Raw genomic sequence first — 13,815 nt, forward strand, 5'->3', positions numbered from 1 at the left:
CCTTCTTGGAGAAGTTGAAAGATGTCAGATGGTTTAGGGGTGCAGATGGACAGGACTGTCATTTTCTTCAACACCTGTGGTGTGGCTGGAGTGTCCTGCGTGCTGCCAGGGCCTGTGACTCTTTCACAGCAGTGTGTGCTCCCAGCCAGCTCCCTGACATGTCTGATCTGTACCTCCAAGACTGAGACCTGATTTGTCACCCTGCCTTTGCCAGTCACCACAGTGCCCTGCTAGCCCTGCTCAGGGACTGTGCCCTGCTGGAGAAGGGCCCTGTGGTCACCCTCAGCTCCTGGCTTGCCTCCCCTGACAGAGCTCTGCTGCTGCTGCTCCCTGGCAATCAGTGCAGGTCTTCCAGAGCCATGCAGCCTGCTCCCCAGCAAGAAAATGAGTCAGCAATGGTGGTGAAAGGGGGTAATTCTGACATTAAAAACTGCATGCCAGCCAGGGAAGGGGCTGGGGGGCAGAATTTGGCCTCATGAGAAAAAATTGTTACGAAGAATAGGCTGATCACTGTCACTAACAGGCTGGAAGAATTATTTTTTTAATTGAAGTTTTTGCCAAGCACAAAATTGGCACAACAAAATGTCACCCAGTCGTGGCATACAAACAAAATTTTATGGTACTGAGCAACTTCATTTTTAAAGGTCATTGCATTCTGATTCTCATATCCTGCATTTTAGGTAACTAATAGGCAGTACCTCCTTGATTAACTTTTCTTAAAAATAATAGAGGTAAACATGCAGTTTACATTTTAAAGTCTAAAATTCATTGAGGAACTAAAGAGATATGAAATGACAGCATAGAAAGGCTAACACATACACTTTTAAAGTAAATCATTGCTTCAGCAAGATCAACACTAGCTTCAGAATTAGCTGTTTCTGGATGCTGATCCGTGCCTATGGTTCCAAGACATCTAAACTTACCATCAGTTTAGCTGGCTCTGTATTTAAATGGTTGATTGGACTTGGATGGCTCTCTACTTCCCCATTTCTGTGCTGCATCTAAAATGCTTGAGAGGACTAGGATAAAACAATGTTGTCATCATAAGTCTGCTCTCTTTGAAAAAAGATTAGAGTTTTTGCCTGACATTAGTAATGTCAAAAACTGATTGGTGAAATAGCAGAGTAAGTTCTGGATAATGCTTTCTCTTCTCAGCATCCCTTGTTTTTGTTGCTCCTGTTCACATTCCTCCCTCAATGTGGAGCTCTGTCACAAGGGAAATAGGTGGATGGGTTGGTAAATCCTAAAGTGGCACTGAAGAGCAGCCCTATGCTGAATTCTTGGGCAGTAGGCCAACATTTTGGAGGGAAAGATGGTTCTTAAATAGGAAAGCATCAGTGCTACATTAAAAACCTTGTTGTAATGCCTTAAATAATTTTCTATACACTTAGGGAAGGAAATGCAATGTTTAAGGTAAGCCATCTGTTGCAAACCATCAGCCAAATACTTTCAGCTCTCAGGGTTGTAGCCCTTGGTTCCCAGGGTCCTCTTCCCTTTCTTGCCCAGCATGAATCCAAATTTTTATAAATTATGGCTCACTCAGGGGCAAGATACTGCAAAGCTCAAATACACAGGCAGCTCTTGTGAAATAGGCAAGAAATAGGTTCTTGAATGCATATATGAAATAAATACTTTTTGTTCCTTTCAGAGAGATAATTCACTTAGTCCTTCAGAACAAAGGCAAGAGCTGGCCCCAAACCCTGATAAATCTCATTTTAAGCCATTTCAGAATAGCTTCCTTAGGCCAGCAGCTGTACCTGTACCACATGGTTTGCTGTACCTGTATAGACTGCACCAGTGTGTAGGTTTCCTCCCATTCTTTAAGGCAAGGGAGGGCTAAGGTGTCTGAAACATTTTTGATCATTGTACAGGTCTTAATATATTTTAATCCTGTGCTATGTGACTATGAAAATGGAGAATGCCACTATGAGTATGAAGTAGTATCCCCATAGTGGAATTATTTTTAACTTGTCTGTGCTTCAACATGGGAATACTGCATGTTATACACCTAAGAGAAAGTCATGCCATTGGGCAGCAGGGAGAAAAGCTGCCTGCTTACCTCCTCCCCAGCTGCTGAGTTTGGATCACACTGGTCCTTGTGTCAGCAAGGCAGAAGGGACTGGCTCCTGTTCTGTACCAGCAGAACAAACTGGCAGGCAAAGTGGGCAGAAAGGGAGTCAAGGCTGAAGGAAGTATGGAGAGGGGCAAGAAACTCTGGTTGAAGTGTGGAATCTGTCTCCACAGAAGGTAGTCCCATCACCATGCTTCAGAGATCATGGGAGTGAGTTCCCATACACTCTTCTCTGGGTGCTCTGCATTTGCTTAAGAAAATCCTGACTGTGAGGTACTTTTAGACTTCAGGGATATGGGAGAGAACCCCACAGCTCAAAGGACACCTTTTCAAGTCTTTTTAATGTGGTTCACCTGGCAGATCTGAGGCTGGGCAATCAGACAAGATTCACACGGAAGCCATTTGGCATGTTTATTTCAGGAATGCTCAGCCACTGGAATTGTAACTGGTGAAATTATAGTGTTGAAAACATCAGTGGTGTTCAGGTGGGATAAGGCCTTAGATGTTTTCATGAGAAGAGAAACATCTGGAGAAGAACAAAGGATTTACTTGTTCCTCTACTGAAAGAGCTTCAGGGCTTCACAGTGCTTGATGCCTCTGGAGCTTTTGCTCTGTTTCAAAGGAGAGGCTGGGTAAGTTGTTGCTCTTAACTGGTAATTTTTGGTACCATGTGTAAGTGCTCACTAATATGCAAGATGTCTATAGTCTAGTCTGTGCTGAAAAATAATCAGCTATGTAATCTTTCATACAATTGTTTCAGTTTCTTGTAACTTAGAATGATTCACTTCATCTCAAACTTCTCAGTCTCAACCCAAGGGAGACCGAGTTAAAATTAGAGGATCTTATTTTTTGATAGAGTTTCCTGTACTGAGGATTTAACTGTAAGCAGTAATACTGTTATTATATTTCTGCCTTAACAGAAAAGTAACAGAAGACCTGTGTGGTTAACAAAGCTAAAGCTTAAAAAAGTGACGCATCAAATACTGAGCAGAATCAAATATAGATTATTCCTTACAGTATTAACCTATGTGTAAATATGTGTGTAGCCTGTTACTCCTAAAGACAAAGGGGAAAAGATCTACAGAAAGGAAGTGTCAGCTGGGAATTTCCATTTGCCCAGGTTTCCTTCAGGCCCTTCCCTGAAGCCCAAAGCACATGCTAGCAGGAAGGAGATTGGAGGCAGAAGACAGGCAGGATTAGATGACAGTTAATTATCCCCTTGCTGCTCAAGGACCCTTTGCTGCCTGTGGCATTCTCATTCTCTGAAAAAATCCCTTCACCCAGGATTTTTCTCCTAGGAAGCTGAGAAGCCTCAGAGAAAAAGGAACACATTTCTTATCTCATTTGCTTCTTCTGTGTGGAATGTGTTTGGAGATTGTTTACCCAAAGGTGATTGTTTAATTGGATTCTGGTGTGAGTTGTTTTGACTCATTCACCAGTTTTGGCCAAGCTGTGTCGAGACTCTGGAAAGAATAATGAGTTTTCATTATTATCTTTTTAGCATTCAGTAAGCATCCTTTCTGTATTCTTTACTACAGTATGGTATTCTTTAATATAATATAGTATTATAAAGTGATAAATTAGCCTTCTGAAAACATGGAGTCAGATGCATCATTCCTACCTTCATCGGGGCATTCCCTACAAATACAATAGCTGTCCATAAATGTTGAAGCTGAATTCTCTTCTGGAGCACTCACTTGCCTTTGAGGAGCAGGATTTGCAGGAGGTTTGCTTTTGGTAAATGAGTGGATGGTGCTGAGGAGCAGGGATGTGCCTTTGAGAGGCTGGGTCTATCTACAGCAGAAGCTAAAACCAGCACAGGTGAGTCCCTGGTAGCACAATGTGGGAGAACAAGGGTGCCTAGAAGGGCAGCCAGGTACAGCCCTTGCTGCTTCCTCTCATGGGTGAACACATGTCTCTGATAGCCTATTCCTCCCATGGAAAAATAAAACTTGAGGATAATTGCCATTAGACAAGCATTCTTTCCCTGTTCCTCACAAACAGTCTTTCCTGTAAAATTATTATGTGAGTGAATGACATGGAAATGAGACCTATTTGAAGGAAAAATGCTTTTTCCATTTGCATAATTCCTTTTTCTCCTCAATTTTCAGGTACAGACTGGAGTTGATTTTTTTCCAGCTAGAGCAATTATCTCCATTTTGGACTAGAAATGAACCTGGTTATCTCTGAGAGGATGGAGGTAAAAAATTAACTCATGGCACAGTTTTAGTAAGACTGATGCTGGCAGAGGCACTGAATAATTTGTTTTCCTTCTCATAGTGTATCTTACATATAAATCAATAATTACATTTCTTGGCTCAATCTTTACTGTGATGAAGCAGGAGCAATATTTGAGGCTGCTGAAAATGTGCTGCAGTACAACTGTAGAGTGAAGGAGCAGGAACTGTGCACAGAGCAGCAGCTGGGCTGGGACTAATGCAGGCCATGTGCTAAATCTACCATAAAATTTTAGGCTGAGGCTACTAGGAGAATGTTCAATATGAATTTTGCAATTACAAATGGCTGTTCTTTTTCGATTAACACTTAAAGGCTGTTGCAGGAACAGCTGCAATTACAAGACTAGTGAAAGATGATGTCCTGGTTTAGGGCAAATTTGGGATGAAACTCCAAAAGGGGTCCCTCTAGAAAGCAGATTCAAGTGGCCCCTTCCTCTACTGGTTTGGGAAAAGACTTTCTTGGAGAAAAGTAGAAAAAACCTTTTTATTTAACAAGCAAAATATTCACAAGTATAAAAAATGAATAATATTGAACAATGGAACCTCTTGCTGTTGTGAAGAGATGGCAAATTCAGAAAGTCCCTTCCATGGGGTGTAGCTTGGCTCACTTAGTCTCTCATCAGTCCCCCCTGTGCTGGAAAATGCTGTGTCCCAGGCCCTGGCGGGCCACAGGTGTGAGCTCCTGGTGCTTTTCTGGGTTTTCAGTCCAGAGCAAGTTTGAACAGTTTCAAGAAAAAGAAAAACCACAGTCCAGGGAACTTCTCTGCTTCAGCTATCTAAAAATAAAACTAACTAAAAGCAAAGAAGAGCTCTCTCCCACATGTCCATACTGCAGGCAACACAGGCTGCAAGAAGGAAAACTGTTATCTCTAATGTTTTTGAATACAACTGCCTCAGACATTCCACCACCTCTCCTTCTTCCCCCTTCACTCTCAGATCTAGTTTTAAAGGTGCAAAACTTATTTCTGGGCTAAACAGACAAATGGGGATACAATTCAGCATCATAAAGTCACCCCAGGACAGATGAATGATAGTTAGATTTAAATTAAGAGAGAACTGAGCTCTCAAAGCAGTCACAAACAAAAATATATCTCTGAAAAGCATGATAGAGAAATAAAAGCAGGAGGCCAAGATATGATATGACTCAAATTCATTTCCTTAGAAAGACAGCTAGGATGGGCATTGATCCAGAAACGTAGCTTAAAGAGGCTGAGAGAAATATTAAGAAATAAACCAGTCTGAAGCATAATTGTGTGGATGTTTTGATAAAGAGGAAGGAGTTGTGGAAAGATGATGGTTGAGGGAAAAAGGCTGAGTTTCTTTATTTTAAAGAAAAATTTCAACCTGTTTTTCATTATGATTGAAACCAAAAAATCTAAGTCAGATTGGGCAATGGGTTTAGATAACTCTATTAGCCCTGTCTCCATCCAGTAGGTAAGGTACTTTCCTGCCATGCCATGGATGAGGGGCTAGTGCAGCAGCACCATTTCCATCTTCTCTGGCACAAAGAAGAAGAAACCCTTAAGAGCTGCATCGATATCTCCTGTGTAGCATACTACACAAGCCAGTTATCCCTGCATAAAAAGGCCATAATGTGTGTAGGAAAGGGGGGACATGCTCTGGAAGTCTCCTGCCTATAACTTTTGAAGACTTTGTGCCCAAGGCTTGTAGTGTCAGCCTGTTACTGGTGCAGACCTAAGTGTGTAATGGTCATGTGAATTGTCTTAAAGGCTTCATAAGGTCAGCAGAGTTAAATTCCAGTCCATCAATTCCATAGAACCTATGTGAGCAGTTCCATCCAACAGCTGTGTGTATCCCGTTGTGCTGGTTGCCTTCTCCAGTGCTCCTCTGACCTCACGGTATCATTAAAATCTCTGTTCTTTTCTTCTAGGAGTCAAAAGATGTGGAATTAGTATTCCTTTAGTATCACCTTTCCATGGATGCTCTGGAATTAGCAGGCCTAAGTTAATTCTCACAAAGTTATTTGAGACCATCTCTGTATTGGTTATACAAACACATCTGGAAACGCTTTGGAAATTATAGGAAGAATGAGATATTAACGTTTGTCTGGCCTTAGGACATCTTATCTACTCTTTTTGGATAACTAGGTGTGTTGGATTTTCATTGATGCTTGTCACATTACAGGGAAAAAACTGCTGTAGCATTACTGAAGGGCTGTCAATTCAGTAAGGGCTAGGAATGTTCCAGATTCATGAATTTATTGAAGCACCAGGCAAGTTCAGGACTGTGTATGGTAAATGCATCAACTACAGAGTGTTCATATGTGTTGCCATAGAAAGATTAGTAAGATTTAATCATGCTATATATTTATAAATGAATATTCCCAGCTGTGTTTCAATGCAGATGGAGGTGCAAAGTTCATGCAAAGGCTTCCCTCTGGGAGAAGAGGAGAGACATGGTGTTGACTGACCTTGAGCAGGCAAAGATGTTTTTTCCCCTTCAACCCTTTCTGCCTGAAGCCCCCATTTTATATGATAATTTTTGGTCTGTCCCAGTAGGATAGAACAATCACGTGTTATTTGGTCATATGGGCATTACACATCCCATGTTCTCTTTCATTTGCATCTCAAGAGGTGAGTAAGTTAATATGTTAATGGAGCTTAATGAGGGTCTCTGTTACTTTTGGTCAAAATTTATAGTTGACAAAAGAGGTAGAATAAACACTTTGATCCTCTTCCTCCATGTACTGAGGCGGCAGTAGGGCCCTCTGACCTTTATCAGAGTGTCTTTATGTGCATCTTTATCTCCACAACTAACCAGATTTATAACAAAGCTTGTTTTACCAACCAGCCTCATCAATTCCTCACCACCTTAAAGCAACACTGCTGTTTTGACCATCTGCCACACAGAAGTTCAGCACAAGTGTCCTGCTCCCATGGGGCAGAGAACCCCACACTGTTGCATAATTGGGGTTTCATCAAATTTGACCCAAGAACAAATAAGGCAATGAAGAGGGTGGGAGCTGAGAAAGAAGAGGAAGGGTAAGTGCATTGTCAAAAGCAGTTTGCTGTGAGTAGGATGGAGCACCTCAGTGAACAAGCATCTGACTGTGCAATCTTGATATGGCAGAGCAAAGAGGACTCCCAGAAATAGGCAATGTGACACAGAACAGGATCTCTGTATGATGTGCTCTATAGAACATAAAGAAATAGGAGATGCTGCTCTGCTCATAATGTTTCATAAGCATGTTGAAAAGCCAATGACATAGAAAAGGGCTTGTAAATTATTTGAGAGATAAAAGGAAATGCCTGAGAGTGAACAACTTCAAGAACTTCCTTTACATCCCTATGGGAAATCAAACAGCGATTTGATCAAAACATCTAATCCCTTCCTTACGGTGAGGTGGCATTGATGTTCTTCAGTTCTGTGGGAAAACCAGCAAGAATAAGTAGTTACTAATTTAAAAAGAAGTATTTCTTTGATTTTGTTTTGCAGAGGTGATGACCTGCTGGAGAGAACTCCCAAGGGAAGTAATGGAAGATCTGGTCCAACCATGAGCTGCCCAGCAAAGGAAGGGAGATAGCTGTGGCAGCAGGGCAGGTGACTACACTGACAAGGGGTGAGGGTAACCAGGCTCATCCAACAGCCCAGATCACTGTACAAGACTGAAATGATGAATCAAGTCTGAGGTCAAGCCTGGAAATCAAGACAGCAAGGTCAAGGTCTGGGTCACTGGCAAACACTAGGCATGGTAGAGCTGCCAGGTAGCTTAGGCAGAGAGCAAGGACAAGAGTCTCACCATGAAAGCATCTCTAGAGAGAAGGATGGTCCCACCAATGAGACTTCCTACAGTTCTGGTCCAAGGCTAGACAGCTGCACTGCCTGGAGCCCAAGCAGCCAAACCTATGGGAAATGGAAGAGGATATACTCAGCCCCTGATACATCTTTGGTTCTAGATGGCCTCATATTTAGACTGGGTGCATATTTAACACCAACTGCTTTTGATCCTGAAAGCATAAAATTTTACAATCCATGCTATACTGAAAAAATTGACTGGATGATGTAATAATTCTGAAATTAAGGTTTACAGTTGTATGCATGATACAATCACAGAAGTTAGACTCATTTAAGATGTGGAAGGTAATAGTGTAACACTGTGGGAATTGATCAGAAAATAGTCAGTGAAGAGGAACTCTCATATCTTGCCAGCTTTTTCTTATGCATCTCAGCAAAGGGGTAGTACAGTAATTACAGCCACAGTCTCCTTCTGGTCCTTAGCTGTCCTGATGTGTTTTATTAATGTAGTTTTAGAATCTACGACATTTTAGGCTTTTCTGCTTAGAACCTTTCTGGTTCTATGGTCTGTAGTTCATTGCCATTTCTTGGTTCATGTTGTTCCTTCCCACTCCACAGTTTTCAGTAGCTTTATCTCATGAACTGGAGCAGCTGAGTCACTTGATCTCAGCTCCCAGTATTCTGGCCTGGAATGCTGGCAAGAGTCTCCCTCCTGCCCCTGCTGCCCCAGTGGCCCCAGAGAAGGGCACTGCCCCCCAGACGTCTCCCACTGTGTGAATGAACGCTCAGCCCCCCGGAGTGTGTCTCCCGGGCTGCTTTCAGGTGACATTTATTCAGCCTGCTGGCTGTGCTCCTTGCTCTGGGTCCTTGCTCTGGACACATCATGTGACACAGTCTCTGAGCCAGGGCTTGGGCTAGTCCAGCCTCCCTTAAATTGTATAAACAGGCCTTGGACGGAGAGGCAAAAATGGCCATACTTGAACTCCAGGAAATTTATGCTGTGACCCTTTCTAATAAAAAACCACAAGGTGAGCACTTCTGCAGCTGTTTTTTCATGGAGAGGCAGAAGGCCTCTTGTAAAGGCAGACACTGAATTATTAACCACTTACATGGGGTTCTAGTTGCCATTACTCTTACCTTCTTGACATTAAGGAATGTAATTCCTTGGTAATTAGAGAAGGAATTTACTTGTTTCATTCAAAGTATTCTAGAAATTAACAGGTGCTTTGCAATGTGTATTTATTCAGTGCAATTTTTAAAAAAACTGATGCAGTGTAATTCCACCTCTAAATATAAGGGTAGATTACTAACAATAAAAATCTGTTTATCTGTAAGGCATGCAGCCAGTTCTGTGGCTCCTAAAATGTTTTTTCTCTCCAGTAATGGTAGGGTGGGTAAAAACCACCCTCTCCTGTCCTTGATCTCTACAATGTCACCATTGTGAAGTGGATGAGTTCCAAAATATGCAAAACTGTTAAACCTAATTGTTGTACTGTTTCAAATGCAACGGCTGCATAAATATCTGGCTCTTCTCCCAGACATTGATTCTGAACTCAAATAAACCTGTTCTAGAACCAAAGAGGATGGGATTTTCAAGTTCATTGAGATAATCTGAGATTTTTCTTGCAATGTTTTTTACATACTGAGATTATAGGCTTTGCTTAAAATTTTAGCAGTTGAGAGGTGTCTCAGGATCAGCCATTTGGTTGCTGCCATTTAGAAATTTGTAGTTGTTTTCTTGCAAAGTACTCTGGAGGTCATTCACTTGCTTGTGCAGCATACTGTAAATCCTGGTGAATATTTTTAGCAAAGTAAGTAATTTTTGAGAAGTTCTAATCAAAATATGCAACAATAAATTTTTTCCAGACTTATCCATGACATAGCAGTACGTAGCAGTAGGACAGAAAATGTTTGCAGAGTTTGAATGATGTGACTTTTGAAGACAGGGACTATAACATCTCATCCAAGTACTTTCTCCTCTGTACAATCTCTTCTGAACTTAGCCTTGTTGGTGCTCTCTGGTAATATATTGGCTTTTGAATATATTTCAAAAATTATTTTCAAAATTAGAGAACTGTGGGAAAAAATATTAGTCCAGAATTATGCCAAATAAAAAAAAAATCAAACATAAATTGGTTGATATATTTTTATTGAAGTCCATAACAAATTCATACACATTATAGTGATGAAAATAGAACTTGTGTGGTCTGTATGGCTTTCTAATAGTCTTGTGGAAAATCAGGACTGCTCAAAGGTTGCAATCTTTAGTTAGATGATGAATTTTTTTAAGTACTAAAGATGGCTCTGGAAAATGCCTTCATTACAAAAGGCACTGCTCAGTGAACATATGGTTCGTTTGTTATTTTAGTTACCAGTTGGGTTGTTAATGGAGACTAACTAGACACCATTTTTCATTTCTTTTCATATCCAGGATGGATGTGTCAAGAAAGTACATGGGATGCTTCCGAGAGATAAATTTGAATGTAATATTTGCATAACAGGCAAAAATGTCTTACAGTGCAAAATTATATTTACTCTGTATCACCAGCACAGTATTGAAACAAGAGAAAAGCTGAATTAATACATGCAAAGTAATTTTCATTTGCAGGGTTATTTACTTTGCACTTTTCCCATTATTATCATTCTTTACTTTGTTGCAGTAATATTTTGGATGTACTAGAATTAGTGACATGTTAATTGCTACTGTCCATTTTGATGGACATTAATGCTTTAAGGTTTAAACTCTAACTTAATTTAGCCCAGTAGCAGCTCTTTCCAGCTAAACTAAGCTAGCAAGACTGCCATGTAGATTTAATAGCAGATACTATATACCAGTGAAGTCAGGGAAAGCATCACTTAGAGTCAGGCTATCAAAATTGTCTGTCTATGTGGTGATTAATCTACAAAACATCCAATGTACCAAGCAGCTGTAAAAGCACTGGGACTGATTTAGGTTTTGAATTAGAGTAGTGAAATATTAAAGCTGTACTGGATGTCCTCATTGCTACTGAAATGCCACTTGACCAGAGCTAGCAGCCAGCAAGCCTTTGTTACATGCAGAGGAGTTAGTGCCGTGTTAGCTACTGAAATGAGAGCTGTTTGCAAAAATGCAAAACTTCTGTTCATATGTAGTTTTGGCCACTCAAAGCATCACCCACAAAGCTACTTGTGACAGTTATGTAAAGTAGTTGGAGGTCTGTCTGTTGCTCATCTTACAAAAACCAAGGCATTGTCTACTTTTGCCCCTGCTGGACTCCGTCAGGGAAGATAATTTACAGCTAAGACTTTGTGAGACTCTTCCACAGAACAGCAAAAGATGCTAAAATCAGATGCAACATATGTTTTCCAAAATGTTGAAGATAATTAAAACTTACAGTAATTTCTTAGTATATGGAAAATCTTCCAGAATACATACAGCCATGTATGTTTCAGCATCTCCTACATTACTATACTTGTAGGTAGGGGATTGAAATAGTGCTGATGATGTTACCTCAGCATTGTCTCTAATAGTCTGGACAATTGGTAAAAAGTGAAAAATTAGGGCATGAGTGGATTAATGTGCAGTAATATTTGTATGGGCAGGCCCTTTTAGCTCCTCCCTTTTGTTTCCAGTTCACTCTATGATAGCAGAGTTGTCTCTCATCTACTCTGTGAAGTGTTCTTGTGACATTACTGCATTAAATGGTGGAGCAACTCCCTGAACTTCTTTTGGACTGTGTTCTGAATAAATCCTGTATCTGGTACCCAAAAGGAAGGATATAAGCAAATTGCTATTAATTAACCAGTTAGTGAGCAATGAAAATAGACAATACAGCCTAAATTACTCTTCTGAAGTAATTTTTAAAACAGAGGTTTCTGGAGCTCTTCCTCAGGGCTGAGGAATTAGAGAAAAATCTCACTGTAGAAGAGTCTTTAATAAAAAGCATCTCCTAGTGAAACTCATGTTGGCTTGCAGGTCTGAGAAAAGAGATGACATTGGGGCGGCAGAGGGATAGGTGATGACCCCTCTCTGGTGACCAGTGACAGCACACATGGAAATGGAATGAAGCACTGTCACGGGAGGTTTAGGTTGGACATCAGGAAAATGCTCTTCACTAGAGGCTCACCACAGGTGGTTGTCCACTGGAATGGCCAGCTCCCCAGAGGAGTGGTGATGGCACCAACCCTGTCAGGGTCCAAGAAGTCATATGGCCAAGTTTTAGGTAATTCTGTGAGAAGCAGGGAGTTGGAATTGATTATCTTTATGCATCCCTTCCAATTTTAGAATAACATAAAACATCTTGATATTCTATGATTCTATAGGATATGTTTTTGCCTTACCAAGTTCCTAAGTAGATTCAGTAACTGTTTTGTTAAATATATTGTCATCCTATATTTTGGAAGTAAACTATTTCCCTAAATATTGTGTACATGAGAAATACATTATGATAGCTTGTTATTTTTCTATTAAGCAATGTAAAGTTAATATGACAAGAAGCATTGTGTTTGTAGAAATATTTTTGTCGAGGTGACTAAGGTTAATAAATTTGATTTAAATTTGGGCATCATAATTCTCTGCTATAATGTATTCTGATAGTGAAGAGAAGCTTTAATGACAATTTTGAACTAACATCTTCTGAACAGAGAACTTTACAATCAACACATGAATTGCTAACCAAATCTAGTTTGTAATGTCCTGGGAGTTACCCAGCTGTAATGTAATGTAACAGGACTAAGATAACTGGAGTGACTGTATTTAACTTATTGTCAGAATTGATTTCAGAAATGAGATGAGAGTCCTGTGACCTCTCTTCTTAATTAAAAAAAAAAAGAGAAAAAAAGATTAAAATATTGCAATTTTTCTTAAAGGCCACAGAAAGAACCATGACAAGAGTTTACTCTGAGTACCATCTATATATGTCCATTCTTTCAGCCTTACAATCTTGATTTAGATTGCACTTCACTGTCTTTCTTTCTTGTGTAGTGAGCAGAAAGATGCCTGTACTTCTCAGTGCAATTCCTCCATCTCGCTTTGGGGTAGAATGAATTGCATTTGAGGTGTCTGTCCCTTGCCACTGTCACTAGAAGTAGTCCAAAGGACTATATCAGAATGGATAATGTTAGCTAAAATCAATCCTACTTGTACTTTACAGCAGTGTATGTGGGGGGAGAATTGATGATCACTGATTACAATAAAGCCATATGCTTCAGGAGTATTATATCTGATATTTCTATATTTTATATGCATAATCTTAGTGACATACCTCCAATTATATCAGTTTATACCCCTGTAAATCAGTTCTAACTGATTTACTCCAGGTCAAACTTTGTGTCTGCAGTTGTATTTCTCAGACAAGAAGTAAATACAACTGCATATTTCAAATAGGATTTCAGCTGTTTGTCCTCAAAACAGGAAGGAAGAAAGTCACAATTTGAGTAACTCATAAAAGTAAGGTGATCTTTTTACCTATGACATATTGTACATTAGTAAGCTATTAACAAACATCACTAATATCAGAATCAGAACTATTTCAATATAAATGTGACAGGCTGTAAAAAAAGATTTACCTTTTGGCTCTGCTTTCAAATGCAGTATGTTACCTTCAAAGCCAGTTTCAATTTTTTCAGCTTCTCTTGAGGCTATGGTAATAAATAATAGTATCCAAGAGAAAAGTGAAGTATCAAGCAAATGAAAAGAATTTCAAATGCCATCAGTAATTGAAAAGGTTGATTGTATGAGTGATAAAGGATAAAAACTAAACAGCACTCTTG

Source organism: Serinus canaria, chromosome 1 (genome assembly GCF_022539315.1).
Source record: "Serinus canaria isolate serCan28SL12 chromosome 1, serCan2020, whole genome shotgun sequence".
Taxonomy (NCBI): domain Eukaryota; kingdom Metazoa; phylum Chordata; class Aves; order Passeriformes; family Fringillidae; genus Serinus; species Serinus canaria.